The 27,858-nt window shown below is 36.3% G+C and overlaps 1 pseudogene; it reads right to left on the reverse strand.

Annotated features, from left to right (window-relative positions):
- Window positions 1-23,000: 23,000 nt before the first annotated feature.
- Window positions 23,001-23,099, reverse strand: LOC132267793 (small nucleolar RNA R71; annotated as a pseudogene).
- Between the last annotated feature and the right edge of the window lie 4,759 nt (window positions 23,100-27,858).

Raw genomic sequence — 27,858 nt, forward strand, 5'->3', positions numbered from 1 at the left:
ATTTCATCCTAAGTATCGATTTTGTATTTTCCGTTTCCAACAAAAACAAATATGTACAATCTGTGAGAAGGGCTATACGAGACAATTCAAGCAAAACTTATCCATTGCACCAATGTGAGCAATTGATTCATCAATTTTAGAAGGGTTAAGTGCAAAAAACCATTCACCATATAGAAGATGTGTAAGAAACCCCTATTAGCAAAAAAAAAAAAATTAAAGAAAAAAAAAATAAAATAAAATAAAATAAACAAAACAAAACAACAGTGCATATAACTCCCTCTATTATCCATCTTTTGAGCAAATTGTCCCCTAATTATCAATTTTGTTTAAATATTTTTATAAAAATTCCAAAATACCCTCTGATGGGTTCATCAGAAATGGTGCTCCCCAGAAATTATAAGAGTATTCTCTTTGAATTGTTAGAGGTGAGAGAGAGAAACATGTCAATCAGGATATTGGTGGTGACGCTGGTAGATGCCCGGAATCTCAAGAACACAGATTTCTTTGGTACATGTCCATTAAATTAAATTAATATATATACTTATATATTAATTACTAATATATATATGTGTATACTATTCTTTACTTAATTTTTTTTCCCACCTGGAGGATGAGTTTTTGACTTGCAAAGGTTCGAAGCAATAACCATGGCATATGTGTCCTCATTGATGAGGACTATATATATATATTTGGTAATTTATACAGACTTCTCCTATGATTTGTCATAATTACAAGGATCTCTTCTATGATTTAAAATTTTACTCAATATCCCCTAAAAATAAAATTATTCTACATGGACCTCTCTTTTGTTAGAGTTAGAGTCAGTCGACGGATTGTGCTAATGTCATATACAAAATAAAGTAAAATGCTCAATTTACCCTCCATCTATCTCTCTCTACTCACTTTCTCTCTCTAAATTATTCAACCCCACCACAAATGGGCCCGGCGACCAGAGATAGCATCCAGCGATGAGTTCCGGCGGTGAAGACAGTGATAGAAAGCTTCTGATCAGCGAGCAAATACCAAAACTTCTGATGGTGAAAACACGGTGGCTGTGACGAGGACGGCAGCCAGAGATAAGTTTGGGTCCCTTTAATCGATTCCAGCAAAAAATGTTAGAGTTGTACTACACAATCAACCAGATTTGATACCAGTTGTTGTAGCGGAAACGCAAAATAAACAACACTGTTCAAGGAATAAACAAGCAATCACGAAGAATAAAAAAATCACACACAAGAACACAATATATACATGATTCACGCAAATCTTAGGGCTACGTCCATGGAGCACACCGAACAAATTCACTATGAAAAAGATAAAGAATTACAAAGAGAATTCTCTCTCAATCTCTCTCAATTGCTCTCTCTTGTATTGACACACATTTATCTCTAATTTTCACCCCTATTTATAGAGTCCTAAACTTGTCCTATAAGAACTTGTCTTTTGTAGAATCCAAAACCAAGAAGGAAATTAAATTAGATCAGGAAACTGAATTTTCCTTAGACCAATAAGGAAGTCAAATCACATTAGGAAACTGAATTTTCCCTAACAGATTAGGAAACTGAATTTTCCCTAAAATTCAGTACTCTTGAAGTTTCCATATAATTAAATCTTCCTAAAAATCTTCCACCTAATCAGACTCAACAAAACCACAACAATCTCCCACTTGGAGTCTGGAGCACTTGTAAACCCATTCCATCTTCTTCTCATGCATGTCCTATAAATGTTGGTGCGTTTTTTTCTGTCTTCAAGTTAGAAGACCAACTGAAGTTGCGCACAACTTCAGTTTCTCCATGGTCACTGTCTTGGTCAACATGTCAGCCGGATTCTTGGTGCCAAGTATTTTCTTAAGTGTCAACACCCCATCTTCTAACAAAGATCTGATAAAGTGATACTGAAGTCCTATATACTTGGTCCTTGAATGAAATGCTGAATTATTTGCCAGATGTATCGCACTCTGACTATCACTGTGCAAAACATTCTTCACATGTTCGAATCCCAACTCTGTTAACAAACCTTGTAACCAAATCATCTCTTTGTTGGCCTCTGTCATTGCCACATACTCTGCCTCCGTAGTAGATAACTCTACAATCCTCTGTATTTACGAAACCCAACTAACTGCAGTTGTACCCACCATGAACACATACCCGGTAGTACTTCTTCTGTAGTCCACCTCACCAGCAAAGTCTGAATCTACATAACCATGTAGCTTCACTTCACTCCTTCTGAAACATAAACATCTGTCTATGGTACCCCGTAGATATCTCAATATCCACTTTACTGCTTCCCAGTGTAGCTTGCCCAAATCCTTCATGAACCTGCTTACTGCTCCCACTGCATATGCAATGTCTGGTCTTATGCATACCATGGCAAACATTAAACTTCCAATTGCTAAAGCATATGGAATTTTAGCCATGAAGTTTTTCTCATCTTCTGTCTTCGGACACTGATCTTGAGATAAGCGGAAGTGATTAGCTAAGGAAGTACTCACCGCCTTAGCATTATTCATGTTGAACCTCTTCAGAACCCGTTCAACGTACTCAGCCTGAGACAACTGCAAAGTACCTTTCTATTTGTCTCTGCTAATCCTCATCCCAAGAATCTACTTCGTTGCACCAAGATCCTTCATCTCGAATTCACTAGACAATTGCTTCTTCAATTTGCTGATTTCTTCAAAATCAGAACCTGCCACTAACATGTCATCAACATAAAGTAGAAGGATAATGAAACTTAACTTAAACCTCTTGAAGTAGCAGCAATGGTCAGCGTTGCACTTGTTGTAGCCATGTCGCTTCATAAAACCATCAAACTTCTTGTACCACTGCCTTAGAGCTTGCTTCAAACCATATAAGCTTTTCTTCAGCTTGCATACTAGTTTCTCTTTCCATTTGACTGAGAAACCCTCCGGTTGTTACATGTAAATCTCCTCCTCAAGGTCACCATGGAGGAAAGTAGTTTTGACATCTAACTGCTCGAGGTGCAACCCTTCTGCTGCAATAATGCTAAGAACTGAGCGAATGGTACTCAGTTTCACAACCGGGGAAAAAATGTCTGTGTAGTCAATGCCTTACTTTTGCTGAAAGCCTTTAACCACCATTCTCGCCTTGTATCTCTTGGAACCATCATATTCCTCTTTCACCCTGTACACCCATTTGTTGTGAAGAGCTTTCTTCCCCATGGGCAACTTGGCTAGTTCCCATGTTTTGTTGGAAATAAGGGACTTTATCTCATCTTCCATTGCAAGCTCCCACTTGCTAGCATCTTCAACCTGACATGCTTCATCATAGCATTTAGGCTCACCATCATCTGTGAGCAACATATAATCCAAATATTTTATATTCGGTACATGAGGTTGCGTAGACCTTTTAGGTGCAGGCATAGGAGTTGGAATCTGCGGTGAACTATGTTCTGTGAGTTCTGCCAAGAACCCTCATTTGTCTGCTCCGCATCAACGCTCTCTAGATCATCATCCAACTCAATAAACTCAGACTTACTCTGTACAGGACTAGTTAACTATGCTACATCTCTATCCTTGTACATCACCTTCTCGTTGAAAATCACATCTCTACTTCTGATGATTTTCTTGTTCTGATTATCCCAGAGTCGATAACCAAACTCATCTTCGCCATACCCAACGAAGATGCATTTTAGTGACTTGGGGTCGAGCTTTCCCCTAGCATGGTCACTAATATGCACATATACAATACAACCAAAAACTTTCAACCATGAAAGATTTACCTCTTTGCCAGTCCATACCTCTTCTGGTATTGGATGCTCCAAATGCACCAATGGTCCACGATTAATTAGGTAGGATGCTGTATTGACTACTTCTGCCCAAAACTATTTGGGTAGACCCGAATGTATGCGCATGCTTCTGGCTCTTTCTGTCAATGTTCAGTTCATCCGTTCTGCCACCCCATTCTGCTGTGGGGTTCCTTGCACAGTCCTCTCTAATCTGATCCCATTATCAAAACAGAACTTCTTAAACCCAGTGTCTTCATACTCACCACCATTATCTAATCTCAACCTCTTGATCTTCAAACCTATCTCATTCTCCACCATGGCCTTCCACTTCTTGAACACATCAAATACCTCAGATTTGTGCTTCAAAAAATAAACCCATATCTTTCTCGTGTGATCATCAATGAAAGTCACGAAGTAGGATTTTCTGTCAATGGATGAAATAATGGTTGGCCCCCAAACATCTGTGTGAACTAACTTAAGTTTCTCCTTTCTGAGATCTCTGTCACTCTTCGTGAAACTGACCCTCTTCTGCTTGCCCATCACGCAACTCTCACAGAAGTCAATATCAATTGCCCGTATGCCTGGTAGTTTCCCCTTTGAGTGCATAATCTTGAGCCCCCTTTCACTCATGTGACCTAGTCTCTGGTGCCAAAAGTTGTGATCTTCTCTATTTTCTGCAACTGTTATAGACCCACAAGCACTGGTAGTTGTGTAGAGAGTGCCAGATTTCTTACCACGTGCAATGGTCATAGTGCCTCTGGAAACTTTCCACGAGTCTCCATTGAAGGTTGTAACAAAACCTTCATCTGATAATTGTCCCACCAAAATCAGATTCTTCCTCAAGTCAGGGATGTGTCTCACATCCTTCAACTTTTAAGCTGACCCATTCAACTTGATTTGCACTTCACCCTTGCCAACAAGGCTACAAAGCTGATCATCACCAAAATACACCTTACCAAGGTTACTCGGTTCATAGCTATTAAGTAGCTCTTTGTTTAAGGTGCCATGAAACAATGCGCCAGAATCTAAAACCCATGACTCCGCCTTGTTCTCCAAAGAGCATATCAATGCATCATCTGATTCTTCTGAGACAAAGTTTGCTTCAATTTTTCTTTCGGTTCCCTTCTTTGGAAGTCTGCAATCAACACAGTAATGTCCCTTCTTTCCACAATTCCAACACTTAACATCATTGAGATCTGTGGAATTCCTAAAATTTTGAGACTGTGTCCTTCCATTCCTTGACTTGGCTCTGCCTCTGTTTCTATTATTGTTGCCCTTCTTCTTGTTTGAACCCTTGACTCTGCTTTCAACATTCAACACTGAACCACTGGTGGAAACCCTGTTGTTTACCTTCTGATTTCTTCAGTCAAAATCATGCTCACAACTTCATTAAACTTCAACTTGGTCTTCCCTGCAGAGCTACTGATCACTGTAACTGTGCCACTCCAACTCTCGGGTAACTGCCCTAGAATTAGCAGTGCTCGGACCTCGTCTTTGAAGTCGATATCAACGGACTCTAATTGCCCAACTATCTCGTTGAACGCATTTAGATGTTCGTTGAACTTACCACCTTCGACCATCTTCATGTTGAACAACTTCTTGATCAAGTGCACCTTGTTCGCTGCAGAAGGCTATTCATACATACTAGAAAGGGCTGGCATGAGAGACATCGTCGTCTTCTTGTTCTTGAAATTGAACGCAACTGACTTTGACAATGTCAATCTGATGGTGCCAAGAGCCTTCCTATCAAGTAATTCCCAATCTGTATCCTTTGTATCCTCTGGTTTCTCTCCCAAAGGTTGATACAGATTTTTCTGAAACAAGAGGTCTTCTATTTGCATCTTCCAAAAAGCGAAGTTTGTGCCATCGAACTTCTCGATCATGGATGTGGATGTCTTATCTTCTGATGCCATTACTCCCACTCGAACAGATAGATCTGATCGAAAGACTTTCATAATTTCGTCAAACACCTTCTGTGCCCTAGGTTCTCAACCAAAGGCTCTGATGCCAGTTGTTAGAGTTACACTACATAATCAACCGGATTTGATACCAGTTGTTGTAGCGGAAATGCAAAATAAATAACACTGTTCAAGGAATAAACAAGCAATCACGAAGAATAAAAAAATCACACACAAGAACACAAGATATACATGGTTCACCCAAATCTTAGGGCTACGTCCATGGAGCACACCGAACAAATTCACTATGAAAAAGATAAAAAATTACAAGGAGAATTCTCTCTCAATCTCTCTCAATTGCTCTCTCTGTATTAGCACACATTTATCTCTAATGTTCACCCCTATTTATAGAGTCCCAAACTTGTCTTACAAGAACTTGCCTTTTGTAGAATCCAAAACCAAAAAGGAAATTAAATCAGATCAGGAAACTGAATTTTCTTTAAACCAATAAGGAAGTCAAATCAGATTAGAAAACTGAATTTTCCCTAACAGATTAGGAAACTGAATTTTTCCTAAAATTCAGTACTCTTGAAGTTTTCATATAATTAAATCTTCCTAAAAATCTTCCACCTAATCAGACTCCACAAAACCATAACAATAGGAAAGGTGGTTGTGAATAATCGGGTTTATGGGTATGAATTTTACGATTGGGTTTGGCTACTGTGATTTGTTGTTGCATACATTTATGGCCATTGACTTCTGCAAATTACAGTCATTGGCTTCATTTTATTCTCATACACCTCTGGAATCATCACAGAAACACCGACGTAATCAGTTGCCGGAACAAACTCACCGCCAGTTATACCAATCAACCTTAGTCATTGTCAATATCACCCTATCAACTCGATGCTCGCCGAAATATACAGACAAATGCTCTAGGTCTCCACCATGCCAAAACTCCATTGAAGACCAACAAGAAAGCATCAATAACTCAAAAACATCGACAAAGCAACACAGAGACTTCAGTCAAACCCAAATGGGAAAAACTTCAAGCGTCGTCAAACCAACAATGGTCGACTACTCATCGACGATGGCGTGAATGTTCGGATCAACGCCACTGTCGTCCGCGGCATATGAATCAGAGGAGTGAGGAATTAATGGAGTCGCGGTAATGCAAGGATGGGTTAATTTGTCCATTGATAAGCGATTTAGGTATTGAATTCAAGCATTAATGGGTTTGAAAGAAGAATGAAACAGTGGGCGATGAAATCGATTATAGTAGTAAAGAGAAAGAATTGGGGATTTGATGAAGGAGAAGAGACACCCAACACGCAAAAGCATCAGTGCTTATATAATGTGTGTGTGTGTGCGCACACGATTTCAACAAGGGATTATATGTATAATATAATACATCACGGATAATTGGCGATTTAATCCTAATCAGTTTACTGATAAGATAGATATATATATGTGTGTGTGTGTGTGTGTGGGTGTATATATATATGTGTGTGGGGGGGGGGGTGTATTAGGATAGAGAAAGAGATGATATGAGAGATGGAGAGAAAGATGGGTAGTTCTGTCATTTGTTATAGTAACTTGAAGGTATTTTAATAAATTACACAAGTACGTTAGTTTATTTAACGGTCCGTCACTAGGAGGGAAGGTCCGTGTAGATTAGTTTCATTTTTAGGAAAAGTCCGAGTAAATTTCCAAACCAGCAGAGAAGTCCTGTAATTACGACAAACCATAGAAGAGGTATGCATAAATTACACTTCTTCGTCTTCTTCTTTTTAATGCACTGTCACACTTAATTAATTAATTTTTTTATTATTTTTCATTCTCACATGAATGTAATGTTTCCCCACCCTCCTCTTTTGTTGTTTTTCTTTTAACTGATGAGTGTCTTATTTAATTTTTTTTTTCTTTCGTGTATATCACTTCCCTAGGCATGGGTTTGTTTTTTTATTTTATTTATGATTTTTTACTTCTCATGGGTGCACTGCTAGGTAACACACTACATGAGAATCCTCAATTCCCTCTTTTTTTTTTTCTTTTTTTTTTTGGGGTTAATTATAATGAGGCCCCTTGAAATTTACTATAATGACAACTATATATAAGTTTGATCTTTTTTTAAACAATGACACCCCTCAAGTTTGATTCATTTGACACAAACACCCCTTGAGTGCCTAACACATGGTAAAATGACCTAAATATCCTTTGATGACATTTTTAAATAATGAAATTACCAATTTACCTATTCTTCATCACAACACCTACCCACTTCTTTCTTTTTTGCCCAACCAGTGCCTCACCTCAATCTCCCCATTCCTTTTTCATATTAACCTACCCACAAAGCAGCAGCCCCCACCGCCTCTTATTTCCTCTCTTCAATCTCTTATATATATATATATATACACGCACACACACATATATTATATGCAGATACATACATATACACACATATAATTTCAATCCAATTCAGTCGACCTGAAGAGAGGGGGAATGAACAAACACGACACTGGTTTAGGGAATGAATAGGTTAGGTGGAGAAGGGCAAAAGTGTATTTTTAAAATTATGATATTTTATCATTATAATTTTGATGGGTAATTTCATCTTTTTCAAGCATTTAAAGGCATGGTTGGATCAAAAAAATCTGACAGGGGTATCATTGTTCAAAAAAAATCCAATTTATATATGATGGTCATTATAACAAACCTCAGGGGGTGTTATTATAATTAACCATTTTTTTTTAACTGATATATTTTTATGATTGCAAGCATATAAAACAATAGTAACAAAAGCACGTAGAACAATAGTAACAAACTGACTTCTGTTTGCTATTCATGTGACGCCTTAACTTTTTTATTTTTTTTATTTTTTATTTTTTTAAGAACTGGCTGAAAATTTTGTCAACCTAAGCAAAAATTTGAGCCCTCCTCCTAGACAACATGGACTATCTCAAAGAGAGAAGGTAATTGAAGAGGCCAAGAAACCATAATTTGTAAACACAACTATCAAAAGAATGCACATGGTGACCAAATTGAGCGGGAGGACCGATCCATGACAGTTGGGCTACAAGCACCACGAGAAGTTGTTGCAAACACTGTAAATTGTGACAGACGAATCTTGCATGCCTATCCCTCCGTGTGGCTTTTTTTTTTTTTTTTTTTTTACTTCAGCAATACCATTGGCGTCGCCATGAATTTTCCCTAACGCAATACCTTAATGGAAAGCTAATTTATCTTTCAGCAACACCTTGACTATGAGCCCGGCGGTGAGCAAAATTTCTTTTCTTTCAATAATACCTCGACGGAAATCTAAATTTCTCTTTCAGGAACACCTTGGCGGCGACCAAAATTTCTTTTCAGCAACCCCTCGGTGGTGAGCATAATTTTTTTTTTCCTTTTAGCAATAAGTCGAAAATTCCTTTCAACACTACCTCAACAGCGAGCCAATGTTTTTTTTTTTTTTTTTTTTTTTGGCAAAGCTACAATTCAATGGCAAGCTAAAAAAAGTTCTTTCAATAACACCTCGACAGCGAACTAATTTGATTGAGTGTGACAATCGGTGAATTACTTTTGATATCATGCGATAAGTACACTTTGCCATTTTATTTTGTTGAGTTGACAACTTGGAACAGACTTCCAAGATGCCTACGTACCCTGAATCGAGATCAAGTCATTACGTAGTTCATAATTCTTTTTCTTTTTTTTTTCAGAGAGTTTATACTAATATCAAAGGATTTTTTTTTTATTTCAGGCAGACAGTTTATACTCGTATCAGAAAGTATTTGATTTTTTAATTATTTTTCAACTTTGCAAAAATCAGACAACAATCCAAGCTTATACTAGAGGGCATAGACTAGCTCGGCAAACCCTTCATTGTTCAAGTTGTGCTTGGAGTTGATGTTATTGGCGAGTTCACTTTTCTACCAAGGGTTTTTTGACTCAATGCCCCCTATGATTTAGCATTTTCGGTTGAAGTCATTGTTATAGTATGGTGCGTTTCTTAATGCAAGTCTCTGGAGATGATGCTTGTAATGAAAGATATAGCTATTTCATTATCCGAGTTAAGAAGTATTTTGTCTTCCTCTTCGGACTCACTTCCCTTGTCTTCTTGAAGGTTATCCAATATATCATAAACATCTTCCCTAGCACCATGATTTTTCATGCTAAGCTCCATGTTGTGGGATCGAGTTCAAATGTGTGAGGCTAAATCCCTTGTAGGATGTAAAGAAGCTCCGAGCGTATACCTTGCATACATGCTTCAACTGAGGAAATTTTAGACAAATGATCTTTGAAATCATAACTTAGAGCTCGCCAACGGTTTATATAGTATACCACAAGCTCGTTCTTCATTTGTTTGGTGTTAGTAAGCTCTAAAATGCACATTATTCTACGAGTACTGTAGAAGTGGTTGAGGAATTCTTGTTCTATCTGCTTCCAACTATTAATACTCCCAGCTTTGAGGTCTGTGTGCCAATCAAATGCATTCCCTTTACGGGAACGAACGAATTGCTTGACAATGAGATCTTCGTTTGTACTAGCATTGCCGCAAGTTTCTACAAAGTGTGCGACATGTTGCTTGGGATTGCCTTTTTCGTCAAACTGTTGAAGCTTTGGAGATTGATACCCAACTGGCATTTTTAAGCTCTCAATTATTTCTGTGTAAGGCTTTGAGTACATGCGAGCACTTTGAGGGATGCCACTATATTATTCTCTTATGCAATTCACTATCATGTCTTGAAGTTGTTGGACGTAAAATGAGGTGACAGAGGTAACTTCAATTGCTTGGTTGGCGGACATAATATTCTGATCGTCAATTGGAGTGATCTCTGGTATGGAATCAGAAGGAGGAATTTGGCCTTTACTTGACTCGGCACTGTCGTCACGCGATTTTAACTTTTCTGTCAGCGAGGCTATTTTCATATCTTACTCCTTAAGAGTTTGTTGTAATCTTTCAATTGCACGGCCATACTCGTCAATTGTTCTTCGTACGATGTAATACTCGTCATCATGACCAGCACAGTGATGGAGTTAGAAAAAATCTTTGGCCTTGGGTGGACTAGCCCTGAACTTGAATTTGATAACAATTTCTCTGAGATAAGTTGAATCTTTGAGTTTACATAAACCATTTCCCTTGCCCCCAAGAGAGGCAAAAGTGGTATGAGTTTGATTTGTTGCTTTGATGAATCTGATGGAGTTGACCCTCACCACATCGTGTTGCCTTTTGACTGAAACAGATGTTTTGGTTATGCTCCGCATCATTGGACTTGTAGAGATGTTGATACCACTTGACGAAGTTGCAACCTTCTTACCACCTTTTGTGGTAGTATTGTTGTTGTCCATCACGACTACAATGTCCTTGGTGGTATTCTTGCTCTTCGTTTGAATCTTGTTGGAAGTTATAGAATCTGATGGTGAGTTTGTTGAGAATTTAATGTACGAGAAAGAGATGAGAGGCAGAGGATATCCCACCGGGCGTGCTAGAAATTTGTACACATAAATTTCGTATCTGCAAATTAAAAAAACAAAATATGGGAGCAATAATAATTTATTAATTTATGATAATTCGAGTACAATCATCTGAGGTGTTCGTTACAAAAGAAAGAAAATATCCTCTGATTCGATCTCCTTTGTTGGTTAGATCCAAGGGTTGTTAGAGCTTGATCTTGAATTGGGTTGTTTACAATGTTCTTCAAGCTTTTGTAGTTGAGGAAGACAGCCGATGATTTCTGATCGAGGGCTAAAGAAGTTTGATCTCGAACAGTGTTGTTTGGTGATTCTTCAAATTAACTTGTTGAATCACAAGGAAAGAACGACGCGATTTCGATGTAATTCTTGTTCTTTATTGAATTTGAGGAAGAACGGCACGACTTTGGATTGGATGTGCATGTTGTTCTTCGTCTTCAGAGAATTTGTTAAATTTGTTGAAGAACGACATGACTTTGGATTGGATGTGCTTGTTGCTCTTCTTCTTCAAGGAACTTCTGTATTTTACTCTTGAATTCTGGACTTCTGCCCCTCTGAATTTCTCTCTGAAATTATGGATTTCTAAAATTCGCAATTTCTGTACCCCTTCCTCCTCGTCCATGCCTCTATTTATAAGTTTCTTGAATTAATAAGATGATAACATGTATCCTTTCTTGATAAGGAAATAATTATAATTGAAGCGGGCCGATTATATTTAGAATAATTATGCATAAAAATAATTATTCTAAATATATTTTATTAAGACTTTTTATTTAATCACCTTATTGAAGTTGACAAAATTTAATTGAACATAACATGCATATTTGATTGGTCAATTTGTCAAAACAAAAGTACATAAAATTTCATTGTCTACAACAAGTCAATCAGTTCAGTAACTATCTCCTATACACGACCATAAAAAGGCTAAATACAAACATACAAGCGTATGACACGCCCATAAACTCATGCACAGACATACAATGTAGAGATGTAAAAAAAGATTGATTTTATTCTTTATTCGGGACTAATATAAATAATTCCAGTTCTTCACATGATTTGTATCACATCCCAAAAGAAGGAAGGAAGCAAATCAAACGTTTTATGACGTTTGAGAACATGAACGCGGCCACAAGCACGAGGTTTCGATGGCGAGGGCTAGCTATTGGCAATGGAGAAGACAAACCTCTTTGGTGTCATAGCATTGATTGGCAAAACAACACCAACAACTTTTTATTCCATACGGCGGACAATTTGCAAACCCCCGGCATACATGGATAATCTTTTCTCCGGCCGTATGATTTTTGACCTCGGAAATAACCACATCAAGATCTTTGGCTTCACGGCCTGATCGTGTGAAAGAGAAGTAAAATCAATGTAAGAAAGAATCAGAATCATATTCACAGTCAAATCCTGGAAATAAAAGAAAGGTAACAAAAAAAATACATTGAGCATATATATATATACTTACATTGATGAAGAGACAAGAGAGTGACAAACACAAGGCAAAAGAGAGCCAATGATTTAGTTGTAATAGCCATGCGTATGTGTGTAAAAGAAGAAGAAGAGATAGAGAGCAAGGGTTATATGGCAAGCAAGGATTGTCTGGATTTTATAAGGATTCAACCTCCTCTAATATAGAAAGATATGTATGTGGCCTAATTTAATTTCCAAAATCAAACATTAATTTCCAAAATCAATAAATATCATTAAATAATAATTTTTTTATTATTAAATACCATTATTGTTTTATTTTAATTTTATACTTAAATGAAATTGTATAAAATTATATATCATCCTTTACGATACTTTAATCATATCAGAAGAGAGTAAAAATATATATATATAAATCTTATGAAGTGGCCCTTACTATTAAGGAGATGTGCAATTAATAAATCGTTTCCTTTTAAAATTATTAATTTGTTCTTTTAAGTTTAAAAATGAATATAAACAAGTTGAAATATTTTTTATTTATTTTATATATATATATATATATTCCGCATGACTTTGCAGATGGAACAAAGAACAATTAATGATATAATGATAATATTTCTTTTGCTTGATTTAGCAGATGGAACAATTAATTTGAGATGTCTTAAAAAGGAAAAATCGACTATTAATATAAGACACTGGGAATATGAGATACTACGAGTCTACGATTACCATTATTTATATACTTGAGATGTCTTTATTTTCTTTTGGCACTCCTTTTTCCATTACCATTATTGATTCTTTATATGTGTACTGTAACTCATTTAACTCTCATTTATTATAATGTTGCTAATTAATTTGTTGTGAAGGCACTTCATGTGGGCCTCACATTTTCAACTTTGGATAAAGAAAAAAAAAAAAAAAAATAGGATAATTTCACTGACACTCTTTAGGTTTAACAAAATATTACATCAAAATACTTTTTGAAAAGAGTCATGATATTCAGGCACAAAGGTTAGATCAATTGGTTAGGCAGAATACACGTGGCACAAAAGGATAAATTAATATGATAAACAAATGATCTCACTAACATGTCCATTAAAACAATATGAATTTTTAAAGACAAAATTATCCTTATATTACCTTGTATTCATTCTCCATTTTTAGGGTCACTTAATTGAGATCATCATTTCAAAAACAAGTATAATTAAAAATTCCTTAAATTCCTTTTATAAATTTTATCAAAACACTATATCTCTTGATAGATGTATAATAATATATAAATTTATAAAAAGAAATCATTAGAATGTGTATATATATATATATATAGATTCTTAAGCATATTGCAATTCGATCCCTATATTTTTATTTTTAAAATTTTATCAAAACACATTTCCTCTCCTTTATATATATATAGAGAGAGAGAAAAAAATTGTGTCTATTTACGGAGTACTATAAAGTATATATTTGTGTATCCTGATCGAGTATCAATAATGGTAATGAAAAAAAGAGTGCAAAAAGAAAATAAAGAATAATTTGATATGGGATAGAAATGGACGAAGAGATATTATTCGTAATTAAAATTTTTTATTAATTAGGATTATGTAAGAATAGTTTTACCTTTAAAATTTTATATTTTTAAGTGTAGTACATTACCATGGCTTGAGTTTAGGGCCCGGGTATTCGGTGCGAATGCCTTTTTTTAATGTTTGTTTTGTTTTTTACTTATATTTCAATCATTTGCTGCAAATGATGTCAGAGAAAATGACTTAAATACCATAAACACCCCCAGGAAGTTCGATGCGATTTCGGAGAAGATTCATTTGGAGTGAAACGATGTTGGATCAAACCTAAAAGAGAATGGGGTTATTATGGGAGATTGGAGGGGAAAGAGAAGTCTGTTCCAACTTCTTCAGAATTGAAGATAGAGTGGACCCAATTGAGGTCGGCGATGGCGGACTCGAGAACGTTTGATGCCTTGCGGAATTCGTCGGAGGTGACCACCAAATTTAATACCCAATAAACCATAAACTCCAAAATTAGATTTCCCAAATCAAATCTTTAAATACTCAAAATGATAAATTAAAAGAAACGGTTAATGGTTATTGAAATTCAGTCTCACTAGAATTGATTAATTCCCCCCCAAAAAAAATAATAATAATAATAATAATAAAATCATATACTCCAAAATTGGAATTCGCAAGTCAAAACTTTAACCGTCTAGATTGCGAATTCAAAAGAAATAGTGGGTGGGAATCGAATTTGGGTCTCGCTAGCGCATCCACAATTGTCACATGTGATCGCATAGAGTGTTTGACACCCTCTTCAATGGTGTACCGAGGAACAACAAAGCCTCTGTTCTTGATTTCCAGCAAATCGACAATGGAGTCGACGGTGTACATAGGAATAACGATGGTGCATAGAGGAACAACGAATCAGCAATGGAGTCATCATTGGTGGACGGAGGCTGGAATTGGACGTTGATTTCCAGATCAATTCCGGGTAGGTTCGGCAACTCGTGCCGTCTCCAGTGGTGTAATTAACTCTCGCCGGAGGTGGAGTACCGGGCCTGCGAAGACGAGGTTCGGGGAACAAGCGGGCGACGATTGCAATACTCCTCAACAACGGACGTGTGGATAAAGAATTACTGGAACTCAACGTTGAAGGGGAAGCTCACAGCGTTGATCGGCGGCGGTAGCGACGGAGATGAGTGGTCGGTTCAGGTGTTGAAGCCATTGAAGATCGATGACGTGAAGCAGATTGTGGTTCGGATATTAGTGGATTCTGGCATTCATTTTGACTAATAAATGAGGGTATTTTTGGCCTTTTATGTTGAAGTAAATTTAATAATTGAGGATAAAATTGACATTTTACATATTTTAAAGGTTCGCAAAAGTATTTTGAAGTCTGAACGATACTTATTTTGATATGTTAGAATGATATTTGTCTAAATTTCAATGGTGTCACTGATATTAATCAAAAAATAAGAATTAATTTCAATAACACCACCACCAACACGAGCAGTTCATTCAAAAATTACTATTACTCGTACCTCAAATCACTTTTTTTTGTCACTTTTACCAAAATCAAATATTTAATAAAAATCAATAAATACCATTATTCTTTTATTTTAATTCATTTTTTTTTCGTAAGTTTATTTTAATTCTATTATTGTAATATAGTAAAACAGTTACAAAGTTGATAGATTCCTAAATTATATAAAATTATATATTGTCCTTTAGGATATTTTAATCTTATCCGAAGAGAGTAAAAAAATACCGACTTTATGAAGTGGCATTTTGTAATGGGTGGGCGCTTGCCCATTTACCCAAAAGTTCGAACTATTGAGTAGTACTGCATACCCACCCATTTATACCCAATCACTTTCCCATCCGATTCCGATGTGGGAGCCACCCTACCTACCCGGGGTGGCACACCCGGACGCCTTTCGGGCCGGGCGCTTGGCGTGGCACCTGATTAAGGACTCGGTCTGGCTCTGATACCAACTGTAACGGGTGGGCGCTTGCCCATTTACCCAAAAGCTCGAACTATTGACTAGTGCTGCATACCCACCCATTTATACCCAATCACTTTCCCATCCGATTCCGATGTGGGACAAATGACCCTTGTTACACCTTTACTATTAACGGAATAAATTAACTTTTTTTTTTTTAGTTTAAAATATATATAAACAAATTTAAAAAAATTTAAAAAATTTAAAGAATAATGATATAAAGATAATGTTTATTTTGCTTAATATGGACTATTAATATAGAACCGTGGGAATATAAGATGCATTAACTCATTTAACTCTCATTTATGATAATATGGCGAACAAATTAAAAATAAAAAATAAAAAATTTAAAGAATAACGATATAAAGATAATATTTGTTTTGATTGATTTGGACTATTAATATAGAACCGTGAGAATATAAGATGCATTAACTCATTTAACTCTCATTTATAATGATATGGCGAATTAATTTGTTGTGAAGGCACTTCATGTGGGCCTCACATTTTTAAAACTTCATAAAAATTAAAAATAAAATAAATAACTCCCTCTAATTTATGATAAAATCGCTAATTAATTTGTGGGCCTCACATTTTCAACCTTCATAATTAAAATAAAATAAAATAACTAAAATTTGACATGAATGTGCTGAAGTGAAATTGATGAAAAAGAAGAACACCTTGAAAAAACCAGAATCTTCTGGGGAGTCTTTTATCAAATTTTGTCGGTTGATCATGTCAATTGTGAGAACAAAATGACCACTTTATCCTCATTGTTATTTTACTCAAGGGTAAACACTCCCGCGTCTAAGGTTGATCACCAGAAAAAGGTTTGGAAATTAAATTAGTCACCAAATTTTTTATTTTTGAAAAGTAAATTTGTTTTGGAAATTAAATTTTACAAAGATTGAGAATTGAAAGGATTTAAATTTCTGATTGTTTCAAATTAGGATCCACTAGGGAAAGGTTTAAATTAGTCACTAATTTTTTATTTTTAGAAATTAAATTTATTTTGGGAATTAAAATTTACAAAGGCTAGGAATTAAAATGATTTAAATTTCTGATTTTATCACATTAGGATCAACTAAGGAATGGTTTAAATTAATCTCTAATTTTTTATTTTTGGAAATTAAATTTATTTTGGGAATTAAACTTTAGGAAGGTTAGGAATTGAAAGGATTTAAATTTCTGATTTTATCAAATTAGGATAAACTTGGGAAAAAGGTTTAAATTAATCACTAATTTTTTATAGGTTGATACTCATGCATAAACATCTGACCGATTAACTAGGCAGAATCCATGTGGCGTACGGTGAAGCTCTCGGCAACCTTCCACAATGAAGGATTGCTTGGAGTCGAGAATAGGGAAGTTCCATCTTTCATTGTTGCAGTTTTCCATGAATAATTTCTGTATAAATTTCTTTCTTTTTGACACGTGTGAAATTGAGATCTTTAAATTCTATTTTATTTATTGATTATAATTTTCTTTTCTTTTTCCTCCCAGAATTATGTAGATGCACAAGAACTTAAAATTTCATATCCGTGGCTAGTTATCAATGAAAAGGTGAAAGTGAATTCAGTGTTCTCCATCATTCAACAAATGTATTTGATTTTGTGTTCTCTTGTTCGGAGGAAAAATTTCTAGAGGAGGCCTAGACATTAACAAGTTTCCGATGACGAAGAGGATAGCCGAGAATGATGGCGAGGAACGACTTGATTTTAACAACAGTTGGGGTTCAAATGGTAACAACAAAGCGCATCTACAACTTCCGGTCAAAAAACAAACAATTACGGCGAACAAACAATCACAGCAACCATCTGCAACTTCCGGCCAAAAGACGAAAAACCGATATATGAAGCTTGACATATGCAAACAACGACTGCAAAATCACGGTCTACTTGGTTTGTAACTCTTAAAACAATTCCAAGAATTCAGAAAATATAAAACTGTTCTCAGAGAACAATCTTTTATAGTTCTCTCAAAATTGTTAATTTTATAACTGAGTTTTTTGTACTATTTTCTGTTTTCAGTTCTTAGAAAATTGTTTCAATAGTTACAAACCAAGCAAGCCCTTAGTTTTTTACAGTGACAACACAACTCCCAACCGCTCACTCAATTCCCAACACAACTCCCAACCGCCACCCTCGCTCTTTCGTTCATGTTCCTGGGTGCAGTTCGCACCAAGGTTCGTTATTTTTGGGGGGAAACGACCGTATCCCCCGTGAAAGGGCCGGAGTGCTTCCCCCAGTAGCGGGGTGCGATGGTCCCTTTAGATGTTCACGCAGTGTGATTTTTGCCCAGTGCTCTGAATGTCAAAGTGAAGAAATTCAACCAAGCGCGAGTAAACGGCGGGAGTAACTATGACTCTCTTAAGGTAATCAAATGCCTCATTTGCACCATCACCTCGAAGGTGTCCCAACCCCGAGGTACAACCAACATGCACACCAACGTGCACCCCAGCGTCCATTCTAGCACAAGTGTTCCTACCCCCACTTACACCACCACCGCGAAGGCCCCAAAGCCCATTATGACTCCTCGCTAGCACAGGGTTTGGAAACATTAGGAGAGCCTCCTTGAAATCTAAGAACCCAACAATTGTTTTCAATTCTCAAAAAACTGTTTCCATAGTTACAAACCAAACTGGCCTTCAGTTTCTTACAGTGACAACACAACTCCCAACAGCCACCGGCGACGCAACGACGAACAGCGATAACAATCTGAAATTTTAATGATTACCGCCAATCATTCATTACTTCTCCTAAGCATCGACCTCACGTGCTCCAGCCACAACAAAATTAATACTTTGGAAGAGATAGAGAACTCTGATTTACACACCAGCAACAACACTTGACCTCTTCAATGATTACTACCAATCAGTCCTTGCTTCTCGTCGGCATCGACCTCATGTACTCTAACCACAACAAAATTAGTACTTTGGACGAGATAGAGATATCTAATTTACACACCGGCAACCACACCTGACCTCTTCGATGATTATCACCAATCAGTCCTTGTTTCTCATCGGCATCAATCTCACGTACTCCATCCACAATGAAATTAATACTTTGGAAGAGATAGAGAGATCTGATTTCATGACGGCCCAAGTTTTTCAATCTGGTGCGTTGGTGATGACCTAAAAGTTAACCCGGTAACGGATCCGAAATGCGGAAGCAAAAGATGAAACCATAGTCCTTTGAGATATAAATCATCTCTATGATACAAATGTGACATTCCATGAGGTCACGAAAGTTAAAGAAAAGCGAATGAGCAAAAGCGAGTCAAAACGGGCTAAATCCGTCAATGAAAGATAAAATGGTTAATTCACAAATGAGAAAAGAAAATTGACTCTAAACAAGTCAAATAAGGTGGATACAACCTAATCTAATCATTTCACAGCATTCCAAGAGGTTCTAAGAACTTTGGACAAGAATCCCATAAAATGCCATTTTCCTAGTTTAAGCGAAAACTGACACTACCTCACTAAAATATGAATAACTCCCACTATGTTTGGAATCTAAGAATGGCATTGGTACCATTGGAAGTTTGACTCAAAATACATGAATTTAGGCTCAAGAATCACCCCATTTGGATTAGAAATGAAGGAGTTATGACCTTTTGAAGTTGGAACTTCAGTGTTGAAACACAACAGAGAAGCTGCATGCAAACCGGCTATTTCGGTCAACCGAAATAGAGTTTCAGTCGACCAAACTGGACAGAAACTTTTCTGAAATCATGATTTTTAGGAGTCTTTGGTTCGGTAGACCGAATTGAACCATCGGTCAACCGAAATAGGCCATCGGTCGACCGAAATAGCCCTGAAAGCTTAAAATGGGTACTGGAATTGATGAATTACTATGCAATTGATGAGCGCTAAAAAGTGCGCATTTAAACCCCTTAAGCTTAGGTATTCTAGGATCTTTATCTATCTTACTTTTCCGTTTTAGACTAATTTCGTGTTATTTCCCTTTTTAGGTGTTTATCCCCAAAATAAGCTAACTCAGCTAAATAAGAGCATAATTGAAGCAATCTTGAGATAAATCAAAGAAATGAACAAAGTGGGAGCAAAAGGAAGCAAGTGGTGGAAATTCAGCAAGTTCGATCGATTCAACTTTGATCGATTTCAGCACTTCAAGATGGATCTGAACTATTTTGTCCTTATCCAAAGATCCAACAAAGTTCGATCGATCCAACTTTCTTCTGATCGATCAAAAAGATTCCATCTTATCCAGTTGTACCACCACACCTACCACTTTTGTCTCTTTCCCAAAAATATCTCCAAAATATCTCAGATTTGTCTTTATCCAAAAAGGCGCCGCCATAGAGGATCGATCCAGCTTAAGTTTGATAGATCTCAGCCATGTTCGACCGATCTCAAAGAATATTCAATCGATCGAACTTCCTCAAGTGCGAGAAAATTCAATTTTCAGCTCATTAAAAGTTGTCTCATATCCAATCATTGGGAGGAATATTGGTGTACGAGCCCAGGTCATTGAGGGTGACATTTAACCTACCTATATAAAGAATATGAGCCACTTTTACAAAGAGACTTTTGACACAATTTCCATATCATATTCTTAGTGAGGAAAAAAAGAAGAGAGGAGGCTAGAGACACAAGCTTAGAGTTCTTCCATCAACCAAGAAGATGAGTAATTTCTACCATGGAGTTATCCCTTGAGGGTTGGAGGACACCATCCATGAGTGGCTAGACATCCTCTTGGGGCTAGAGTTAGCCCTAAGCATGTTTTCTACATCTTGATTTATGTATTTTTTAGGGGATTTGTATTGTAATACATGTTTTGACATTTTTATATACATAGATCTTGTTTATTCAATGATTTATGTAGTTTAATGCTTCCAATTGATCATTTTATTTTATCCATATATCTATGTATGCTAGAATAGATGTTCATGTGTTTGTCTCTAGATTTTGTGTGTTATTGATTCATATCTATGTGTATTGATACTATAGATCTAGAGATTGTCAAGACATAGTGCTTAATAGAATGCTCTTGTGATTTATTTGATGGTTCATACTCTTTTCTTGATGGATTATACCTCTCCCTTAGTTTAATTAGTTTAATTTCATGTCATTAACTTAATTGTAGTGTAGTTGTAGTTTAGATGTTAAATGGGAGGACAATCCATGCTTGTTGTTTGATGTTCCATACTTATGAAAACAAGTAACATATGTCTCTAACCTTGTGATGTGTTTGGATTGTGAGCTTAAAGAAATGATTAATGGCTTAGTTTGATATATTATGCTATCCACTATGTTGCTTAGACAATATATACTTAATTAGTCATCCATACTTGTTGAAACAACTACATACACACACTATTGTTGCAATACATGTTTTCTCCCTCATTAATCATTCATTAAGGATGTAGAAAAGTTATGCTTAGTGGTGATCTCTAAACTCCAAGATCTCTCTCTCTCTTATTTTCTCTCTATTGCATTTAATTGTTTACTTTAATTTAAATTGCATCTTAGTATAATTCAATCACCAACCAATCTTTTGATCACTCGACATACTAACCCTAATCTCGATTCCACAACCTAATACGACCCCCCAATCCCTTGGGACGATCCCTACTCGCCCTAACTATATTTTTAGTGAAAGGTAGTAGTGGCAAATTATAAATGTAAAATTTGGCCACACTTATCTTAGTCCACTTCGCAAGCTTTAGATGCATCGCGACAAGGCACCACCAAGTTTTTGGCGCCGTTGCCGAGGATTGATTGAAGACGACATCATATTTGTGGAATTAATTAGGAATTAATACTCTTTTGATCGTGTCTTTACTTTATTTTCATTTTTATTTTGGTTACTTATTGTGTTGGCTCTTATTTGACTAGGTGCATTGAGCTAGAAGGTGAGTAAAGAAGCATTTTAAGCAAGGAGCTAAGCAAAAGTAAGCAAAAAGCTAAAATCTAAAAAAATTTGCAAGGCTAAAATTAAAAATTGAATTGGAGTGCTAAAGGACCCTTTGTGAGCTCTTTCTTAACTCAATCTCTAGTTAAATCGTCGGCCCGCATGGAGGCTTGTATTTCAATTCTTAGATAAATCGTAAGCCCACGTGGAGGCAATTTTATTGTTCTTTACATATTGTTGATAGCATGGGAGTATGGGATCATTCTATGTAGAGGAAATTTGTTGATTGTTGAATTGTTGCGAAGGTGAAGTGATTGTTGATTGTTTGTTACTTGTTTGTGTTTTGCTTGTTCATGCATGGTCGAAGGCCATTAAATCCTACTCTTGTCCCTCTTAATTTGAATTTAGAATCCATTGTTCGTACACCTAGGGGAAGGGGCAATTTTAATCATTCTACTTCTACAATGGAAGTACATAATGAGAACCATGTGGAAGACCTTGGTCACATAGACCAACAAGGTATCCTCCACCCCAATGTGCATCATGATAACATGCAAGTACCATTAGGCATGCCGAAGCCATTCATTCACCCACCACAACAACAAGGCCAAGTTCCATTGGGAATGCCTAGGCCAATGTTTGCTCCATAACCTCCCATAGTTCAAGGCAATCAAGGTGCCCATGTTGCACCTCCAATTATTAACCCTCCCCTTACTTTAAGAGATCACTATGTGCCTAATGAATATCATGCACCCACATGCATTCAATTGCCACCATTTAGAGCACACCACTATGAAATCAAACCACAAACCATTTAAATGTTTCCTAACTATCATGGACTTCTAAGTGAAGAACCTTACAAGCATTTGGATGAGTTTCTTGAAATATGTTCCACCGTGAGATACACGGACATGCCGGAAGAGGTCTTAAGGCTTAAACTTTTTCATTCACCCTTAAAGACAAGGAAAAATATTGGTTTAACAATCTTAGGCCTTTTTCAATAACTTTTTGGGCAAAAATGCAACAAGAGTTCTTGAAGAAGTACTATCCGGTTTCTAAGACCAATGCCATGAGAACCTCAATTCGAGAGTTTTCACACGGGGATGGGGAAACGTTCCATGAGGCATGGGAAAGATTCAATGAATTGCTTAGGAAGTGCCCACATCATGACATGCCCAAATGGCAATTAGTTCAATATTTCTTTGAGAGTTTATCCGATAATTACAAGGGCATGGTTGATGCTTCCATGGGTGGCTTTTACATTGATAGGCATGAGGATGACGTGTGGCGTCTTTATGAGAACATGAGTGAAAATTCTTTGCATCGAACTTTATCTTCTAAGAATGGTAGGAATTCAAGTGGAAGGAAGAATGTTAGCTTGTATCAAGTTGACAACTCCAATGATATAGCCGCCGAGACGAAATCCTTATCTCAAAGGTTTGATCAATTCTTGATCAACCAAAACTCGGCAAATCAAGTATCTTCCTTCCCTAAACATTCCCATCATGCATCCAATGAATCATGTATGACTTGTTCAAGTGTTTTACATTCTACTTATAATTGTCCTTATGGACATGTGAAAAGTGAGCATCATGAATAAGTCAATGCAGCTTTTGTTAATCAAGGGAACAATCCTTGTGGCAATCATTATAATCCTAGTTGGAGGAATCACCCGAATTTCTCTTGGAGAAACCAAGGGGAAGGCTCAAACCCTTCCCAATGTAGTTTTCAAGGAAAGTACATTCCACCTCCAATGTAAAGCCAAGGATCACAAGGATATAGACCATATCAACCACAAGGTAATCAATTTTCTAATTCTCATTTTCCTAATCAACCATCATATTATCAAGGAAATTCTAGGAGTCCCACTTTTGAAGAGAAAGTTTTGATCGCTCTAGGCACTCTAAAGGCAAATACTCAGTTGCTTCATTCTCATTCTCAATCCATTGCTAAGCTAGAAACCCAAGTAAGGTAAATAGCTAGTACTTTAAATGCTAGAGAGAAATGGAAAATGCCTTTGAATGCCCCACCAAAGCAACAATGTGTTGTGGAGACTCATTCCTCATCGGAAAGTCCTATAATAGAACATATCAATGCGGTGACAACCTTGAGAAATTGGAGAATCATTTACAACCAAGTAGGTGTGTCCAATGAAGAGAGTGAACCGGTGTAACCCAAAGTTGACACCCGTCCCGTTTCTTATCATATTCCTCCTTTATTACATATGCATGATCATTCAAATGAGAAAGTCTCAAAAAGTGATTTGAAAAGTGAGTTCAAAAATTATTTGAAAGATGAATCAAAGCATGATTTGAAAAATTCTTGTGTCGATGATGTTTTAAAGAAGGATTTTGAAAAAAAAAATTGAGCCAAGAGCTCCATTTCCGGATGCCTTGAAATGATCCATTTATCTTGACAAGCAAAAGACAAAGACAAATGAAATCATTGATATGTTTAGGCAAGTGAAGGTTAATCTTCCGCTTTTGGATGCAATCAAGCAAATTCCGGCTTATGCCAAGTTTTTAAAAGATCTTTGCACCTAAAAGAGGAAGAACAAAAGCCAAGCACCTAGGAAAGTGGTATTGACCGAGCAAGTGAGCTCAATTTTGTAATATAACACTCTTCTAAAGTTTAAGGACCCCGGTTCACCTACCACTTCTTGTGTCATTGGTGACCATGTCATTAATCGGGCTCTTCTAGACTTAGGAGTAAGTGTTAACCTTCTTCTATACTCGATATATGTCAAATTAGGCTTAGGAGACTTGAAACCGACGTCGGTGGTTTTACAACTTGCCAACCGATCCATCAAAAAGCATTGAGGACGTATTGATTAAGATTGATAAATTTTTCTTCCCCATTGATTTCGTTGTCATTGACACGGAACCGGTCCCGAATCCTAAGAGCCAAATTCCCGTTATCCTTAGACGTCCTTTCTTGGCAACCGTGAATGCCAACATTAATTGTAGGACGGGGATAATGAAGATCTCATTTGGCCACATGAAGGTGAAGTTGAATATCTTTAATCCAACCCCGAATTCATTTGACAAGCATGAAGAAGTGAATGTTATAGAGAAATGTTATGCTAATAAATTTGAAGGAATAGAGTCTTTACTTGAAACCAAAATTTCAAAAGGGTTATCTTCAACCCTGAATTCGAAAAAAGTTGTTTCAAAATCTTGTTTTGAAAGGGCATGGAAGCCCAAAGATCAAATTGAAAAAGGACCAACAAGTTCCTTTGATCCTAATCCAACAAGTTCTCTAGGGAACCATTTGTTGGGTGGAGTTCAAAGTACTTATCACCCCATTAAGGAGGGGATGCACTACAAGATGTTTGATTCGGGCTAAAAGAGCCCAACGTCTTGCTAGAGACGTTAAAGACTAGTACATTTCGTAGGGTGTCACAACCCTATTCCTCCCTCATTTCTATTTTAAATTTCATTTCTTGCGAAGTCTAGATATTTGCTTTAGGTTTATATACATTGCTAGGAACTGTGATTAGGATTGCATGCACTTTCATGTTGAAAATAGACATTTTGTTCCTGTTCGATCGATCGAACTCCATACCTGCATCCAACCTGCATCCAATCACCTTTCTGTCCAATCGTTCAAAAAAACCTGTATATTTCAGCTCTCTGTCTGATCGATCGTAAATTCTTCGATCGATCCAAATTCGTCTTGAATCGATCTTCAGTCTCAACACTTAGAAAAATTTTGAACCTGCATCCAAAGGCCTCTCTGTCCCATCGTTCGAACATGTCTGCAGGTTTTTGCATGTTCGATCGATCAGACTCTTTCTGAGATCGATCTCTGTTCTTTGATTTACTGTTTTGACTTTAAGTTTGACTTTTGTTTTGAATTTTAAATTTAAAAACTCCAAAAATATTTTATTCTGAATTTTTTTTTTTTAAAAAAAAAAAAAAAAAAAAAAAAGGTTTTCAAAGTTTTCAAAAATACTTTTATATCTTTTATTTTTTTTATTTTTGTCTATTATTTTTCAAAAATTCCAAAAATATTTTATTTTATTTTATATTTCAAAAATTCCAAAAAAAATAATTCTTTTGTTTTCTTTTATTTTACTTAGTTTATTTTTATTTTATTTAGTTTTATTTTTCAAAAATCCAAAAAAAAAAAAACAAAAAAATATTTTTCATTTTTAATTTTTGATTTTTGATTTTTAATTTTCAAAAATTCAAAAGCTTCAAAAACAATTTTGTGTTTTAGTGAGGAGAGATCAATACTAGTTCAATCGATCTAAGATTTCAGTTCGATCAATCAAACTGAAGAGGGAAAGTTTTTAAAAATAAAGGCCAAGGGTTATTTCAGATCGTTCCAAAAAACCCTAGCTTCCCCTTGCCGCTGCAACCCCACTATTCCCATCTTCCAGCGATTTCATCGTGCCCGAATCTCTGTCCCTCATCTCGAATCTCAGATTTCATCTCTCTCTCCTTCGATCCACTTCTCTCTCGGTTTTGGGTAAGATTCGAGTTCTTCCCTTTTGATTTCAAGCTTCATGTTGATGAATCCATGTTTTCGTGTTAGATCTATGATGTTATAATGATGAATCTTGCCATTTTTGAAGCTTTGACCCACTGTATATATGTGTATATATATGTATATATATCGATTTTATATTTTATATTTTGATTTTTGATTTTGGGGGTCATGGGCCTAATCAAGTGACCAAAATTGTTAATTTGTTGTGTTGTGGGTCCCACGAGCTTGCTTGTGAGGCCCCCGTGCCATCCACGTCACAAATCTGTGACTTTTCGAATTTCACCTCACAGTTCGATTGATCGAACTTTTTCTCAGATCTATCTGTAATAGATCGATCTCACTTATTCAAGATTGATCAAACTTATATCGATCTCACATTTTTGTGATCGATCGAACTTCACAGATTTGCATCACACACTTCACAAACCATCTCTTGTGTGACCGGTCCTCTTTTACAAGGGTTGCGATACTAAGTCAAGCTTGAAGAGTTGTGTGAATTTAGGAGGTGGCCAAGTTTTACATTTATAAAAAGCCACTACTACCTTTCTCTATATAAAATATAGATAGGATAAGTAGGGATCGTCCCAAGGGATTTGATGGTGTATCGAATTGTGAAACTATGATAATTAGGGTTAGTAGGTCGAGTGATCACACAATTGGTTGGTTGGTTGATTAAGCTAAATTGAATTCAACTAAATAAAATAATATGAGGTAAACAAGAGAGAGAGAGGTCTTGGGGTGTAGAGATCACCACCAAGCAATACTTTTCTATACTACTAACAAGTGATCAATTGAGGGTAATGGATGTGTTGCAATATGATAAGGGTGTGTGTGCATTAGATTGATTCAATTGGCAAGGATGACAAATCAAGCAAGTATTGTCTAAACATCATGTGAAGAGCACAATATATCTAAACAATAGAGCATATATTGTCTAGACAACATGGGGATAGCACAATAAATCAAAACAAGTCATTAATCCTTCATTAAGCTCACAATCCACATGCAACACAAGGTTAAAGGAATATGCCATTTGGACTCACAAGCATGGAACATCAAACATCAAGAGTAGATTGTCCTCCCATCTAACATTATACTACTACTACACTAAATCTACACTACTAGCATGAAAATAAAGCTATCTAGACTAGGGGAGAGGCACAAACCATCAAGAATAGGCATAAACCATCAAATGAACCAAAATAGCATTCATTAAGCATATCATCTTGATAATCTCTAGATCTATAGCATCAATACACATAAACATGCATCAAAAACACTAAATCTAGAGATAAGCACATGAATATCCTACTCTAGCATACATAGACATATGGATAGAATAGGATAGTCAATTGGAAGCATTAAACCATACAAACCATGAACTAATCAAGATTTATATATACATGAATATCAAGATGTATCATACAACACTAATCCC

This window comes from Cornus florida, unplaced genomic scaffold (assembly GCF_030987335.1).
Source record: "Cornus florida cultivar Cherokee Brave unplaced genomic scaffold, ASM3098733v1 CherokeeBrave_3.0.0_Hap2_Chr07, whole genome shotgun sequence".
In the NCBI taxonomy this organism is placed as follows: Eukaryota; Viridiplantae; Streptophyta; class Magnoliopsida; order Cornales; family Cornaceae; genus Cornus; species Cornus florida.